Consider the following 16,575-nt stretch of genomic DNA (forward strand, 5'->3'; position numbering starts at 1 on the left):
GAAAGATGAACCCTAGTCACGAAGAGGTCTTCCGCTGTACGAAAGCAGCTACATACAAGACCATTTGTATTTTAAGCTCTGGTTGTGTACAGTGTCAGAAGGATTACTGGTCCCTGTATAGAACCTTGTAAATCTGCTTCATTCCTCCCTCTTCCACTTCTCTCCCCTAAAAATATTCTTGGTAACTGACACCATTTTGTTTGTTAGCAGAGTCAACAGACAAGCTGACAATTAGATTGAATAGAATTACTTTCTGTTTACACTAGATAAACTGGCCAGTGCTAACAACAGGAGGCCACAGTACCTGCAGATGAGGAAAACCTTGTTCTGGAGCACAACCTCAAGAAGATGTGCTAAACTATTGTTTCAAACTGCAGCCTAGGCAGGAGCTGGCACGGTCAAACTGGGATTAGGCAAACGTGAATGAACTCAGTCGCAGCAGGAAATGACTGCTCACCTGTGCTTGTCACTGTCACACAAAGTGTAAGAATGGTCTTGCTCAAAAGTCCACTCAGCCTACTGTCCCCCTCCAACAGTGGCAGTGAAACATTTCAAAACATCCATCCTTTCTCCAGCAATGAGAAATGCAGGGACTCTGAGCCAGAGGAGCCGTGTTTGAATTTCAGTTAAGTGCCATTTGCAGGCAGAGGAGTCATGCTACGCGTATTTAAATGCAAACTAAACAATTTGGGGATGCAAGGGGACAAAAGGGCAAGCTATTGTGGTAAAAAAAAATCTGGAATTATCACATATAGTTTCTCTCAGACAGCATCCAGATGCTACCTTAGATGTGCTGTTTTGTAAAAATGCAGATGGTCAGGGTATCCAGAAAGAAAGTGCTTATAGGACAGGCCAATTGAGTGTGGTAAAGATCTTATCTGTCCATCTGCTTATTTAAAGACAGCTAATGAATTTCAGTCTGGTAAACCGCCTTAGCTAAGTATTTGTAGCTCACTGACGGCATTTGACTGCAATTTAGACAATTCACAAACTACAGCGCAGGTGTTTCAGGTCGGGCATTTTCCTCGCTCAGACACATCCCTTCCCCGGCCACTTTACATCCCAGCAGTGCCAGGCACAGTTCAGCACTCCCCAAGAGCTGCCTCAGGTTGAGCCCCAGCAAATCCACGGAGCTGGGACCAACTAGGGCTCAGCTCCTGGACCTTTCCTTTGTCATCCCTCCTTTTCCCGATTGATGGTTGTTTTATTATTTTGATGGTCGTATTACGAAGCACTTGCCATTGGTTCATGCTCAGAGCATCATGGTTCTTTTCTCCCTAACACTTTGGTGACACTTGTGTAGCTTGTCGTGCCAGTAAAGCCTCATTTTAACTCAGCTCGAATCGCACTAAGAAGATGCGGAGGAGGAAGTTAGCAGCTCCTATTACGATGAGTCTTTGGAAGGAAAGTCAGAAGAAGAAATTCACTCTTCAAAATTATACATCACACTGAATCGCATGAAAACATTAACTATTACCTCCTGCAGGTTTACAGCTGTGATCTTAATGATAAGTGTTATGTGGGTACAAATTCAACATAGGCTAAAACAACATTATGTCTATGGAACAAGAATGATAAAAGAAAAGCAGAAAAGAGAGAAAGACCACAAGTATTGACAAAGCCAGCTGTGGACCACCAGCCTTAAAGAGCACTTGACTTGCGATTCCAGTCTTTAGATAGCTTAAACTTGAAACCTCCTCCTCCAAGAAGACGTGCCAGGGCTTGCAGCTGTACTAATTAAGTACATTAGGAGAAGGTTTCTGATATGATAATCAACAACAAAACTGCAGCTTTAGCATTTAAACCATCTTAATGAGGTGCTAGAACTGAAGCCCTTTGAGGTGAATGGGGAAAGTTTATACACGCTACTATTGTTCCAGCCTGTCTGGCTCTCCTCTCAAACAACAGCGTGGTGATTACCTTAAAAGCCAGGTGAAAAAGAAGTTGAATTCCTCAGATGCTTTTTTTTCTCCCCAGCCTTGAAGTTTTCAGATGCTAGGAAATGTAAGGACAATGAGAAAAATTAACTGAGATTGAAGGCACCGAGAGAGGGAAGAAAACTCCTTGAATTACCAATGTATGCAGATTTGGGCGTACCTATAAGCTATTTGAAGCTTCAGTCTATTTAGACACTGGGGGAGTAAATGGATATTGTGTTTTTAATGGCTCATTACCTCCTTTTTTTTCTTTTTCCCCAACAGAACAAAACGCGCTTTTTTTCCCAACACGATGGCCTATCGGGCGCTCATCAGTGTGATTAATCAGCCTATATTTGCATAGGACTTTGAAGACAGGGAAGGCTGGTAAAGTCCTGAGGGTTATTACCGCCCAAGTAAAGCTACCTGAATTCCACTTCCTTACTAAGCTAGTCTTGCAAACAAACTGAAGACATAAATACATCACTTCATTCTCCCCAAAGAAATAATGTTTTCAAAGCCAATCTAGGACCATTCAAATGCAAGTAAGTCTCCAAGGAGGCTGCGCAGGGACCAATGGTACAGTCACACACGAAGGCACTGCTGTATACAAGCATCAGCCAAGACATCGTGCATAACTTATTTTTCCACCAACAGCACTGGAAGCAGGCTTATTTTCTCATTCAGATCCCAGTGCAAAACACAGGGAAAGGTTCAGAGGGATAAATATTGTCTCTTATTTTTCTATGAGACATGTCATCCTAGTCTGAAAAGCAAGTCCCCAAACCCATGCAAGGTAAAGCTGCTGCTACTGGTCTCCAGGTGTTCTACGCCATTTTTAATTGCAACCAAATGCCAGCATCTCCACCCAAAGATTTTTAATTCTATAGCAAATTCGGGGCCCCACCTGAAGTCCACAGAAGATTCTGATTAACTTCATTTGCAGTCTATAGAGAATCAAATTTTGGGCTTATTTTAGTTGTGCAATCAATTTTATTGTGCTAGTGTTTTGCTGTAGAATTTCCCATTAATCAAAACACAAAGTACAATTCTGGTGTATGGCTAGCCCTTACAAAGAAAGAAATGCTTTGATGTTAGACATCAATTTTGTTCAGCATTAATAAAAAATATTTACTTGTGTACTTTGCCCAGACAGTGTGTAGATGTCAGACCATGGGAAATGTTAAGGGTGTCTTCCAGAATAATTGTTCCCTTTAGATATTCTTTTGTCTGTGTAGGTTTGTTTATTGTGTACTTTTTTAGTTAATTGACTGACCTAAAGCAAGCAGTTGAATACCAAAAAACCCCAAATCCAACCAAAAAAACCCCAAAACCAAAAAATCAAGTGTTATCCCTAGAAAGGAAGAAAGGATTTATTTAGACCACTGAAGACCTCAGTACAAGCAAGAAACCAGTCAATTAACAGGCTTAACGGTGTCCTTCAGAAATTGGTCTTGGAGAAAGTTTTATTGAACCCTTTCGTCCTTATGCTTAGTAATGCAAAACCAGATCTCTACCCATACATGGTGTAACTGAAGTCATCAAGACTGCACATAACCCTTTATCAGATGCAGAAAACTCTGTGAACTCTATTTTCATGGTGAACTCCCTTATCTTACCCTAATTTTAGATTGATCTCTTTAGTCATCCATTCTGCAAAACCCAAACCAAAACAACAGTACTGGGGCTAAATCCTTCGGAAGAGCTTCCAGGAGAGCTGAATCCTGAAAGCAGCACAATTAATTTTCAAGCAGATGTATTTAATGTAAATGTGAAAAAATAGAAGAAATAACTGATATAACATTGACAGTGACTAGTTCTACAATTGCTAATCACAATTACATATCTTTGATTGAGGGGAGAAGGTATCTCAAAAGCATTTTCCTCCCTGATTTTCATACTTGATAGGGATGTTAATTTGCCGGGCTGCAGCCACAGCCCTGCCAAGAAACAGAGTCTGAAAACAACAGTGCCAGTCAGGGAGTGAACATTTCAAATCCACCTTTCCAAAGGAAAACTTCCAGTGAGAGCTTGTGAAGGCATCTGGATGAGTAACCCCTTGAGGGACTTGTGATTTGCGTTGGAGGGAGTGGGATAACGAGGTGCTGTTGTCTGCTCTTGGTAATGCCTCTTGGGCCAGAAGTGCCATGGCTCCCAAGGAGGTTGTGGACTGCAGTTTCCTCTGCTGCTGGGCAGTACCTTAGGGCAGTCCCAGTTGCTGCTAGCAGCAGTTGTTCCAGAAAAATGATTTTCTGGAGAAAGGATGTGCCGCTAAGGATGTGCTTCATCCCAGTTGAGAGGTTTAAGAGGCCAGTATGAGGACAATATCCATCCTCTTGCACCTATCTCCTTCTTCCTTGTGTTTTTTTTCCCACACCTCTAATGCAAAGAAAAACTCATCACAAAGCCTAGATAGCCAACTCAGGTAATCCAAGAAGATCCCAGAAGCCAAGACTTGAGAAAATCAAAAGAAAGGAAAGCCATTTCCTTCAACTTCACTGATGATTTTTTCTTCCTAAATTTGCAGAGCATGGAATAAAGATGTTTTTATTGTTTCTTTCAATGTGACAAAATATCCCCTCATTTTCTTCCCCGTTACTGGGAGAAAATGAGTAGTTAGCTCATTACATTGACACCAGAGACAATATTTTTGGTCAACTGATTTAGAGCTTCCATCTTTTCTTATTTACAGACAGACATTTGCTTCTAAAAATGTCCACTTAAAGCTGTAGCTACAGCCCTTTGCATCACACATCTAGCTGGGTGAGTGTGAGACACAAAGTGTTCACAGCTATCAGGCCTAAGACCTGAAGCAAAACTCTACCTGTTCCTATTCCCACTCACCTGTACATCCACTGGTTGAGGATGTTCTGTCAAGAGGAATTTGCCTATCTGAGGAAGACATGTATTTTAACGCCTTTATGGAAGCCAGTGTTGATGCTGTCAGAAGAGGCAGGAGAAGTGAGTAATTTTCACTCTGACAAAAAGCCCAGAATCGAGTTGTCAACCACCCAGTCACCACCAAAGGGAGCTTCTGGGGGTTAACTGGTGAGGCAAAGAGGGAGAACGTGGGAGTTTGTTCAGTTTTGACAAAGGTGGGCTAGAATTACCCCGGAAATCGTGACTCAGATGTTTTCATGGCCCCAGCTTGCACTACTCCCAGGAAACTCTCTGATGCCAAAGTCACAGTTTAGTTACATCAGTGACTCACAAGTGTGAACATTCATATTTTAGCACTTGACAATCAGAGGCAGCATTAAACTATTTAAAAATGACTGCTGATGAAAATTAAGGACTTGGGCTCTTCTGGCCATGGATGTGCATTAGGAGCCTAAATTGAGATGAATGGTTTGATTGTCCTCTGTCACTTATTTTGGTTAACAGTTCAGGGAAAAAATGAGCTTATTGCTATAAGAAAGATAATTGTTTAAACCTGTTAGGAGAACCTACATTAATTTTCACTTTGCCTTATGTGCAAAGTATAAAATGTGTATAAAATCTAAAAATAGAAATCTTATCTGTGAACACTTCTGTACACTGGACTGCCTTTCTTGAGCTAATAGAAAGCTCCTTAAATGATGCCAAAAATAACATTTTCTACCTCTTTTAGGAGAATCTTTTAAATTCTTGACAACCATCTTTTATATTTTTATAGCATCCAACACAAATGATGTCTGCCCTGATAGCCTTTCAGAATGAAAATGTAAAAATTATTTGTATAATCAGTTTTTCCAAACTTTGCAATTTTTTTCTCTGATATTAATTGATGAGTTTAGAAGTTATCTGTTCATACTGATCTGTCAAGTCTTGTGATTAAGTGGAGATTTTGGTCCTCTTTTGATCTCCTCAGTGACATAACTTTTCTACCTTGTGCAAAGATAGCTAGAAAAGGTGAATATGAAAAGCTTAACAAAAACCAATGGAAACACTCATCTGAGGTTTGTAAATATGTCTGGAATATATCTGCTAATGCATTTGCAAAATATTGATTTTTAATTTACTATCCTCCTTTCTTATGCATTTTGAGGCAGTGGCTGAAAGGCATTGAACAGCCATGAAAAATATTGTAACTATTTCTTCAATGTCTCTTTAGTGTGAACTAAGTCAAAGGAATCATCATTAAAGCAGAACTATCAGCTTACCTGGTGTCTTGAAATAGATAAAGCACGACCCATTACACTCATCCTTTTGCCCCAAGGCATTAAGATCTAACGCATTTTATTAACTGAGAGAGTGTAGCACAAAGTGGCATGTGGCCTTTTGGCTGGGATGATTTATGGTGACACACTCCAAAGGAGCTAAGAGAGCTTCAGATTTCTCTGTGACTCTTGTAGCTTTTCCGAATCAGGCATAGGAAGCTGAACGGAATAAACCTGCCTCTAATTTACAGTGACAGAAGTGAGATGAATACTCAATAAAGATGGTGACATTGAATGATAGCAGCACTCCCAGTTGTTCCACTGGTGAACACTGCTGGAGCGAGTGATGAAAAAGGAACCAAAAATGCCTTTAAACTGGGAGCCATTTACATTAGCCCTTCCTAGTGCTGCATGTCTCATTAGAGATTAAAATCTCCATAGAAGCAAAATGATGGTAGGTCATTCAGAGCCACTCAGCATTGTGTTTTGCTTTAGTTTTGGCAAGGCAAGATGCACTAAGATCAATGGGGGAGCAAGTTCAATGTGCAAGATCCTGCTTTACTGCCTTTACTTACTGCACTCAGCTTGCTTTCTAGTTTTTACTGTGCTACATGGTGAGTGACAAGTGATGAGACAAACCAGCAGTGTTAAAATAAGCTGCAGTCACACTGTCAAGGATGTATTATAGTGTCTTTTCCTTCTGGAACTGCCTGCCTGATACACAAGGAAGTCTGGATGGCCCTTTCTTGGGACACAGGCCAGAGAAGGCATGCCTGCTGCCAGGTACTTGGGTACCAGGACATTAAAGTTGCCAAATGAGCATACAAGGGTTGGAAGAGTGAGCAAACAAAGGTCCCTTCATCCAGGGAGCTGTGGGGGAGAGCAAGGGCTGAGGCTGTATCACATGTGTTTGCTCAGTGGCTGTGGTGAAGCAGCCTGATCTTGATGTCTCCCTGCCCCCCTGTACTGGCTGGGGCATGTGGGATAAGTGACTGGGACCTGGACAAGCCCTTTGCCCAAGAACTGTCACTCCCTCTGGTGTTGCATCACACCAGAGAGATACCCCTCTGCCTCTTGTCCAAACCTCCCTGGAGCACAGGAAGATGAAGAGCCACATGCCTCAGTGAAAGGGGCAGAGATTCTTGTTCTGGTCCCTTACTTTCCACTGCTCACTACAAGAGACACAAGCCCTGGCCATAGGCTGGTCCATTCCTCCATTGCATGAGTCTCTGCCTCAAATCCCACACAGGTCCTCTGTTTTTTTAGTGTGAGGCTGTGTGTAGTAAGTTCAGTGCAGGCATTGGCCAAAGCTGGGCAACCCTACAAGGCAGTGATGACCATGTAGTGCTCATAGCAGGAGTGCCATTGCTTCACTTGGAGGTGATGCTGTTAGCCCAAGAGAAGCAGGAGCTATACTGGGAAAGGTCTGGCAGTCCATGGGTCCTTGAATTCACAGAAAGAGCATAAAAAAGCAGTGGATCCAAGGTCCATTTTCCCAGGATGGATAGGAGGGGGTTGTGGCTGGGCATGGCCAAGGAAGGCACTCCTCTGCAGTGGTTTCCAGGACTGGAGTTGCAAGCCCTAGAGCCAAGGAGGTTATGGTGGGACTTGCAATGACAGACTTTGCCCAGTACTGCACAATCTCACAACACTCTGTCTCCATCACAAAGCTGGTGGAAGATGATCCCACCTGCATCCAATCCCACTCCGAATATATGTCTTAATGACTTATTGCCACCTTCATGTCACAGTTTGCCACACATCACTGTGTAGCGGACTGTGCTGCAAAGTAAATTAGTAAAATAACCCCAACCAAAACTAAAAGTGTTTGGTTTATTTTTCTCCTGGATTCTAAAGCAATATAGCAACACAGAAGACAGATAACTGCAGCACAAAGACAGGAACAAGCTCTGGGAACCAGAAGGAACCAGAACTTTTAAAGATGGTTGTGCCACCAAAAATGGTATATTGTGAAACTACAGCCAGGATCTACACAAAGGGTCTGTATTTGCATCTTTACAAATTTTCATAACAGGAAAGCCTTTGATGTCAGCTGTTATCAGCAATAATGAGTGCTGTGTGCCAGACCTGCACGTGCCACTGCAGAAATGTATGCCTAAGAAGGGAAGTTCTTAATTTGATTATTCAAGCAGGCTTGAAACTGGTTTGCAGTCTCTTGCATCAAGCAAGATTCCAAACATCTCCTGTCAGATTATATATCTTCACTTATGCCCCATAGCTACTGCCAACAGGATCAGAAATGCTGTTTTTAATTAAAAATGTTATTTCTAAATACAGTTTGCAGTGTATATTCTTGGTGAGAAGTGCTCCTCACCTTGTGAACTTTCAGATTGCAATCAAAATATTGCAAGCCTTACTCTGATGTCTTATGTACACAGGCTAATAAAATGTGTCTGGGTTCCTCTGAAAGGCTTTCCTGGTGTAGCTATGCTGGGTCAGAGTTGAAAAACACATGCTGGCAAAAAGCTAGAAAATAAAAGGGCAGAGCTTCCAACTGTTTGCCATAATAGCTTATTTTATTTAATGCAGGCATCTACAATCCCAAAGGAACTCTCTTGCAAACATTATCTACACTTCATCTATCTTCTGTACCAGAAAACTGCCAGTCACACTCTGCACTCTCAACCCCTAGAGAGCTTATAGGAGAAACTTAGTAGCAGATTAAGTCATGGCCTCAAATGATTTTACTTGATCAGGATGGGCCATCTCTCCAGGTGCCCAAACCAAACTCATTCTTACTTTTTTATGTGTAAAACGGAACTTCTGCAAAGAGGGTTTTTTTGTAATGGAACTCTTTTGCTTGTATAAGATGAGTTTCCACTGAGGCTTTATTGTACACTTCTAGCAGTTAATGTTTTTGAGGGGAGACAAGCTCAGAGCCTTGACAAGAGTTGTATCTTTGACTTAATAAAAACCAGCCTGATTTTCCCTGGTCCTGCACATTGTACAGTCACTTATACCTGTCACACCTGTGGGTGTGAAATGCTACCACATGAGAGCAGTCCTGTCTTACACCCTCTTTTATTTACTTGTCATAGGAGTAAAAAACTGGTTTTGTTTCAGGACAATGGAAGTTCAGACCCAACACACTCTGGATCAAAACATGCAGGTGAAGGTACTTTGAAGTACAGCCAGGTTCAAAGTACTCAAGTTCACCAACTAAGATATTTCCCTATGAATTTCTCACCATTCTGCTAGTAATACAGTAATTCCCCAACAGAGAAGCCACATAAATAAAGTGTAAAATATGGTCACCACCACTTTTTCACAGATGCACATATTAGCTACAAAATTAACTCTCACTCTCTAACTTTGCATGTTCCCTTGCCAGGAAAGCTACTACCAGATAACACCTGGAGTAATTCAGGATAATTACCTCTCTGGCCTGCCTTAGGGGGTGAACTCCCAAGTAAAACCTTCAGTAAGGGGTCTCTTAACCCTCTCACTTTGCAATGAGCACAGAACCTTTCCTTGTAGTCAGCAGTCCTCCAACATCTTCTGTAGCATTCTGTGATGGGATGGGAAGGAAAGACAAACCCTTTCACAATGGACTAGGAAAGGATCGCAAGCACTTCAGCTTACCACACGCATAAATTTCAGGGAACAGATCCTCATACGCCCTCACAGTGCCTGTAACTGGTTTTGCACTGTGACTGCTCACCCTCTACAACAGCTTAAGCTCAGATGTTCATCCACATTAATCCTGCAGTGAATCTATTCCCATATTGACAGGCAGTAAGGCAAGAGAGGCAACACTAGCTAACGATGCCTGAGAAGTCTAGCTGTCCTCTGTGGGGTCAGAGAAAAGCTGGTATGACAGGGGAAGGCAGGATTTATACACACAAGGCCTTAGAGAGCAAGCAAAACAGAATTGCAACATTGCTCTTATCCATAAGAAGCCAAATCATCATAATAAAAATTGGTTCACTGTTTGTGACTTTCCTGCAACACTTGTCACATTTGATCATTTTCTTAAAGGCCACACTCTCAATTTTCTTCTTGAAGAGGTTGAAGGAACAGCTTTCATCTAAAGAATACAAAAAGTATCCCTGTGGTTGCAGGGCAAACCGTGAGAACACAACCCACAGCAGTTAAAAAACCAGAAAGCATATCAAACCAGCACATAGTCGCCTGAAAAAGCCATGCAGTATTATAATACTCTCATGACCCTGTGCGGCAGAACTTAGTGTCCTTTTGAGTATTTGGCACTGGCATTACATTGCCTCCTCTGCAATTTTGCTTAATGATGTGAATTTGCCTATGAGCCTTAGATCTGAGTGTGTGTCCACCAGCAACACAGAATTCCTGCCATTGTCAAACACCTTTTCACTTTTCCACAATGCTGCTTTTCTTAGCTTATCCAGTCAGCTTGTAACTTCAAGCAGACAATAGGATGCTCACAACCACTGTAGACCTTTCCCAAGAGTAGGCTATCAATTTGCATGAAAGCAAAAAAAGCAGAAGGACTCATCAAATTGTCACTGCATCTGTACAGAGCTTTAAAAAAAGTGCTGTTTGTTTTTTTTTCTTTTTCTTTCCTTTCCTTTTATTTTTCATGGAGGTTTTCCCTGAAGCCTCAGCTCTCATGCACTGTTCAGCTGTTGCTGTGTTTCTGAGAGGGACCCTGTGGATTCCAGGGGTCCCTTTCTTGCTGAGCCTCTCTGATGCTGCTAAAAAAAGAGAAAGGTTCCAAATGTTACTGCATGCTGCATTATTTCTCTTTTTCTCATCTCTCATGTGTTTTTAGTTATATGTGCATGTTGTTGATATTTTTTTTGAGACTCTTCTAAAAGCTTTTAACTTCTCAAGCTTCCAGTCAAGCGCAGAGCTGAACATTGTACAGATGCTCATTCTGACAGATCCTGAAGAAAAGGGACAAAGCCATTTGTAGCAAATGGGAACCCACGTGCGTGGGCATAGACACAGACACACACAGGGCTATGGGAAGCTTTGCAGGAGAAAAGACTGCAGGATGGACCCACACAGGCCTAAATTTTTTTTTTTTTTTTTAACACACAATGCCTTTCCTGCAACTTCGGTTTCACAGTTTGCGGCTTCTAATATTAGTAAGTGACTAGAAGAAAATAGAATGGCAACCAACATGTTCGAGAAGAGAATATTTGGATTTCTATGCACATTTCACCAGGAACTAATCCACATGAATTCTAGCCCTTTTCTATGGGAAGAGGCACTGCTGTCCATCAAATGGAATGTGGTGTATGCTTATTGTAGTAGCATTGTACTTTTCTGCCAGCAGTCTGTAATTTCTTTTTCTTCCTGCTTCGCAAACAGCTAGTACAGAAATCTGCAATTCAGAAACTGTCCTAGATTCTTCCACTGCTGCACTGTTAAATCACACATTTGATGGAAAAAGACAGTCTAAACATTCAGTTCAGTTATGAAGACTCAAACATGAGATCCAGCTGTTTTCATGAAGCACGTTTTGATGGATAATATAGGCTTCAGACAAAAAAACACTCCAGCTCCCAATGCCACAATGCATTTGATTACAAACAATTTTAAAAACATATCTTTTTAATTAATGAAGTGATCCAGAATTTTAAAATATGAAACTTGACTTGCAAGATCTAGGAAGTGTCTGCCCCACTTCTGCAGTCCAAGGATGAACCACATGTATATGCATCTTCTTTTGCTGCTAGCAGTAGTCTATGGTTTCATCCAAACAGCAGCTTTAATGGAGCACTCACACTCCTCACCATCTCAGGGAGATTTGCACCACACCGCCTATCTCTTGGAAAATAAAGAAACACCATGAAAACTAACAGCTCTGTAATCTTTCATAGAACTTTTTTCCCCTAGTCACTAATGCCTATTTATGCTTTTCTCCTATTGTAAGCAGCCAGTGCTCCTCCTAAGTTACAGAAATACCACAGTTGTAGGGAAAATAAAGTGTCCATGCAGGCCATGCTGCTACAACTCTTCTTTCACTGGGACAAAAGGTAGTACAAAAATTTTCCAAATTAGAGCCTTAGTTAACCACATACATGTTTGATCTGGAATGATTCAGAGGGGTAATCCAATTAGCAGTTTAGAAATAGCAACAAATCTTTAATACTGAATACCATTTCCTCCCCATCTGACCCAGTTTGGTAAGCCTCTCAGTGGAAAAGTTGCTGAAACTCTTTACAAGCCCAAACTGGCAAGAAAGGTCCAAATGAATGACACTGATTTGATCAACTCAATCATTAAGAGTGTTACTGCCAGCAGGGATATTGCAACCTTGCCTGCCCTGAAAGAATTGATAGCCAAAACAGCTGAGGGAGACACCAATTAATCTACTTATCTTCCTGCGGAGTCAGAAACCCCAGGTCCTCACTTCTGCTTTGATTCCCAGTTTCCTTTGAGTTTCTCCACTGAGTAACTTTAAAGTTCCCATTTGCAGCACCAGCTGCAGGACCAGTCTGCTCAATAAACTGGCTGGTGCATCAGTCTTCCAACACTGCAGCAGCAGAAGTGAGCCTAAAGGAGTCTGACCCTGCCTGACAGTGAACCCCAGGAGCACTCAGTGCCTTAATAAATAATGCAGGGCAAGTATAGAGAAGGCATGAGACGTGGGAAATGTGATATCTCAGTTCTGAAACCCAGGTGGACCAAGTCGGCAGCCTTGGATAGAAACAGAATAAGTGTGAGAAATCACTCATCCTTAATAAATACTAGTTTCATAGGCCTTGCTGGTTGTGAGAAGCATTCAGCTTCAGCAAGTCATTGAAAACAAAATGTGCATTTTTTCACTTCAGAGGATTTAGGATTTGATTAAGTACAAAAAGAAGGAGCTCAGTGAGTAAAAGGACGAGACTCTCACTTCAGGGAATTCAGGTCGAGCCCTCTGTGAAACGAGTTCACATCTCAGCTCAGCATCTCCAGCAGATCCTAGCTCACATCACAAAACCACTGTAAAGGATTTGGCACAGTATGGCACATCTGAGGATTTCTGCTCAGAAAGGGTGGAGGAAGGGATGAGGCTTAGCCTGCACTAGTGCAGGACTACCATCCCTTAGCTGCAGAAAGCAAGCCTGGAGAGGACTGGACAGGAAGGTTTGGATTATCTTTAACCTGGAATCAGATCTATTAAGTGGAGGCCACTGGAGTTTTATTTTAGAGCTGAAATAAAATTCTTTTTCCTCCTCTCTGGAGATGGCAGTGTTGAGGAAAAGGACTGATGTTTCTTGTGCTGGCAACTCTTTGAGACAGTATCGCCGGGGCCGGAAAAAGAGAGGAGAGGAAGTCTACACACAAAGGAAAACAACTGACCAGTATGAATCAGTAGCCACACTGATGTGTTGTGGGCTGTGTCTGACCAGTCTCCAGCCAGTTGTGTGCAGGCCTTCCTGCTGCAGTGTGGCTCAGAGTCTGCTCTGCAGCTACCTCATGAGCTCCCCAGGATTCATAAAACTTAGTGTACCATGGCCAATCCACAGCCCACATGCGGTACTTAGAAAAGCAAAGGCAACCAACCAAACCCATGAAATGAGCACGCTTAAATTAAAATTTATAAATATATGTAATTCTTTAGTTCTCAGGAAGAATAAAGCATAACAAAAAAAGGCTATTGTATTAGATAGTGAGAACATTCTCCTGACTTCCTTCAGCATCTCTATGTAGATTAATTCCAAATGTATTCATAGGGGGACTAGGCAAACTGAGTTCCTCCCTCTTTCTCTCAAAGCCCATTTGCTCTCTCTGAACCTGCAGGAAACTAAGCAAACATCCATTTCTGTTTGTTCAGGATGATCTTTGTCAAACTTTGGTTACCTGCAGAGCTTGATATACCATCTTAAACTTTGCTTATTAACACATTTCAGTGTATTCTTCTTTTGAGGACACAAAGCACAAGGATGTGTTCATTAAAGAAAAGAAAAATTATATGTGGGAGGCTCTGAGCTCCAGGACCTTTTACCTTTAGCTGTAAATAGTGCTCTGACGTTCTGCAGTTGTGAACAGGATTCCATTCCAGCTGTGAGAACGAGCAGATGCCCTCTAGTGGTGCATTTATTTCAAATTTCTGCTGCTGTGCCCCTAAGTTGTTTCCACATGGAACTCCTGCAAGTGCCTTCCTCCACAGTGCTCTGCAGAAGGGAGCTAAAGCACAGAGCAGTCAGAAAAGAGAGAAGATAGCACGTATAGCCTCAATTCTGTGTGAAGCCATGTTGAATCAGACAGACCTATTTCAGACTTGCTGACTTTTCCAATCAGTAGGCCTCCTGATAAAAAAAGTGCCTCCAACTTGACCAAATGTGATATCATCTCCAGATTTCAGAAAAGAATGCATTTTCCTGTCAATCTCAGTCTTCCTTGAGAAGCATTCAGCCTCTTTGTCTACCCATTCCCTTCCAACACTGACCTCTATCTCCAGAGAGGAAGCTTCGTAAGAAGCACTCTCCAACAATTAGCTGACAACATGTGCTGACTTTGCCAAGAATTGTAGACAAACCTTTCTGCTCTTTGAAAAAGACAAGTTTTAAGAGATCTTCAGACAAAACCAACCAGCCAAAACACCTTCAATGAAAAAGTTGGGAACCTGATGGAAATTTTGCAACAGTTCCTTGTTACTGGTCAGCCTCTGGGGGGATTGTCTGTCGCTGTTTCCCTGTAGATCAGCTGGAAAATGGTACAGCCAAAGCAATGCATTTATCAACTCCAAGCAGTATAGAGCAGACTGCAGTTTAAAGTATTTACAGATCTACCTGCAAAGGCATATATAGACCAGTCTGACACATTCATCCAGTGTTTAACTTGCTACCACTTCATGATAGCGGAAAAATGACAAAAATTCCACCTTTGTTCATTTACTGTAGGCAGGTGCTGTTCACCAGGATAGGTCTAGCAAACAGCTCTTCCCTCCCTTACAGGGAAACTGCTTTAGATTATTGGAACATCGTAATTACTTGTTTTAGAAAGCAACATCCTATTTACTAGTTTTAGGAGCCATGTTCAAAAGCCAAGAAAAAAACCAGTTATTTTGTGGTTGTTTCTGATCCTTGTCTTTCTACCCCAGCCACAGTGAGATGTTCTCTTGCAAGTATAGCTATAGGAATTCAAGAAGTTACTGGGGACAGAGGCTCTTCAAAATGAACCTGGTTCTGCTGGCACTGTGAAACGACTGCTGGTGCAGTTGCTTGTTCAAATGCAGTGTTTTAATGAAGGGATAGGGTGGTGATGCTTAAACTACTTCAGGTAGTCTTGCAAGAGGACCTTCCACTGTGATCTTAGACTATAAACCTTATCAGCCTTTGGAAGAGACAGCTGGTTGGCAGTTTAGACTACATTTTTAGCTGAGATTGTTTTTCCCAATATATTTGAAAGAGGTAGACACTGCACTTTCTTTCCCCCATCCCCCCAAAGCACAAACATTTCTGGAGCATTTACAGTAAATGTAAAGAGAGACAATAACATTTGAGTCCTGGAATGAGGATCAATGGTCTGTCCAGCCTAGTATATTGTTACACTATCAGTCAATCAGCCAAGCCATTTAAGCTAGGAATGTAAAATGTTTTCTAGATAAACCCTAAGGATTTGTGCAGCACCTTGCACAATGATTGGGGCCACTAGAGTTACCAAACTATGAATAAGAATTATGACAGAAGGGAGCAGTCACTAGACTGTGAGTGAAGTAATATCAATGCCCAGAGTGCACCTCTGAGGAGCTTTTTGGCAGGGTGGGGCTGTAGGATCAAAAGAAACATTACAAATACATTGCCAATGATGCTTCCATTGAAATCAGCATCTGAGCTATAGGGAGACCTGAAGAAATGCTGTGTTCCTGTTACCCTCAAGCCTTAAATTCCATGTCCTTAGCAGTCTGCTTGGAGAATACCAAAAGAAGATGGACCACATGGGGAGGGAGGGGTACACATATGGATTTAAGAGTTGCTCTGTGCTTTTCAAGGAATGAATCATTACTGATGACCAACACATGGAGGGGGGTGGCCAAGGGCCCCCGAGGTCGTCTGACACTCAAGGAACAGCGTTATGAAAGCAGACATCTTATAAATAATTATAAAAAAATCTGCTCCATTCTTTTGTACTGACCCCAGATGGGCAATCCAGCCCCTTAAAGACAGTCTTTCTCTGCTCAGTCAAAAATTGTATGAAAATGAAGCATTTGACAAAGAAGCTGTGAGTTTTTGCAAAATACATTTTTTAAACTCACCCCAGAGTAGCTGCCTGAAAAAGTCTTTGTGTATCTAAGCTTCAAGCCACTTGTCAGCAATTATTATCATACAGAAAGACCATTAGCTCTTGTTTTATATTTTGACCTTTAAGACTACTTCTGAAATAACTGATTTTTTGGAAAGGAGCAAAAGGGAAAATCACAGAGTGCTAATTACAGCAGGGCAAGAAACTTTGCTATTAGAGACTTTTAATGTTAGTTGTGACTTCTACTAAACAGGCTGTGCTGGTCTGCACCTAATTGGATAATCTAGCTTTCATTGTTTTGGGTCTAATTTCTAAAAAATGTTCAGTACATCTCTGTTGCA

The sequence above is a fragment of the Zosterops lateralis genome, assembly GCF_965231275.1.
Source record: "Zosterops lateralis genome assembly, chromosome: 1".
NCBI classification, from domain to species: domain Eukaryota; kingdom Metazoa; phylum Chordata; class Aves; order Passeriformes; family Zosteropidae; genus Zosterops; species Zosterops lateralis.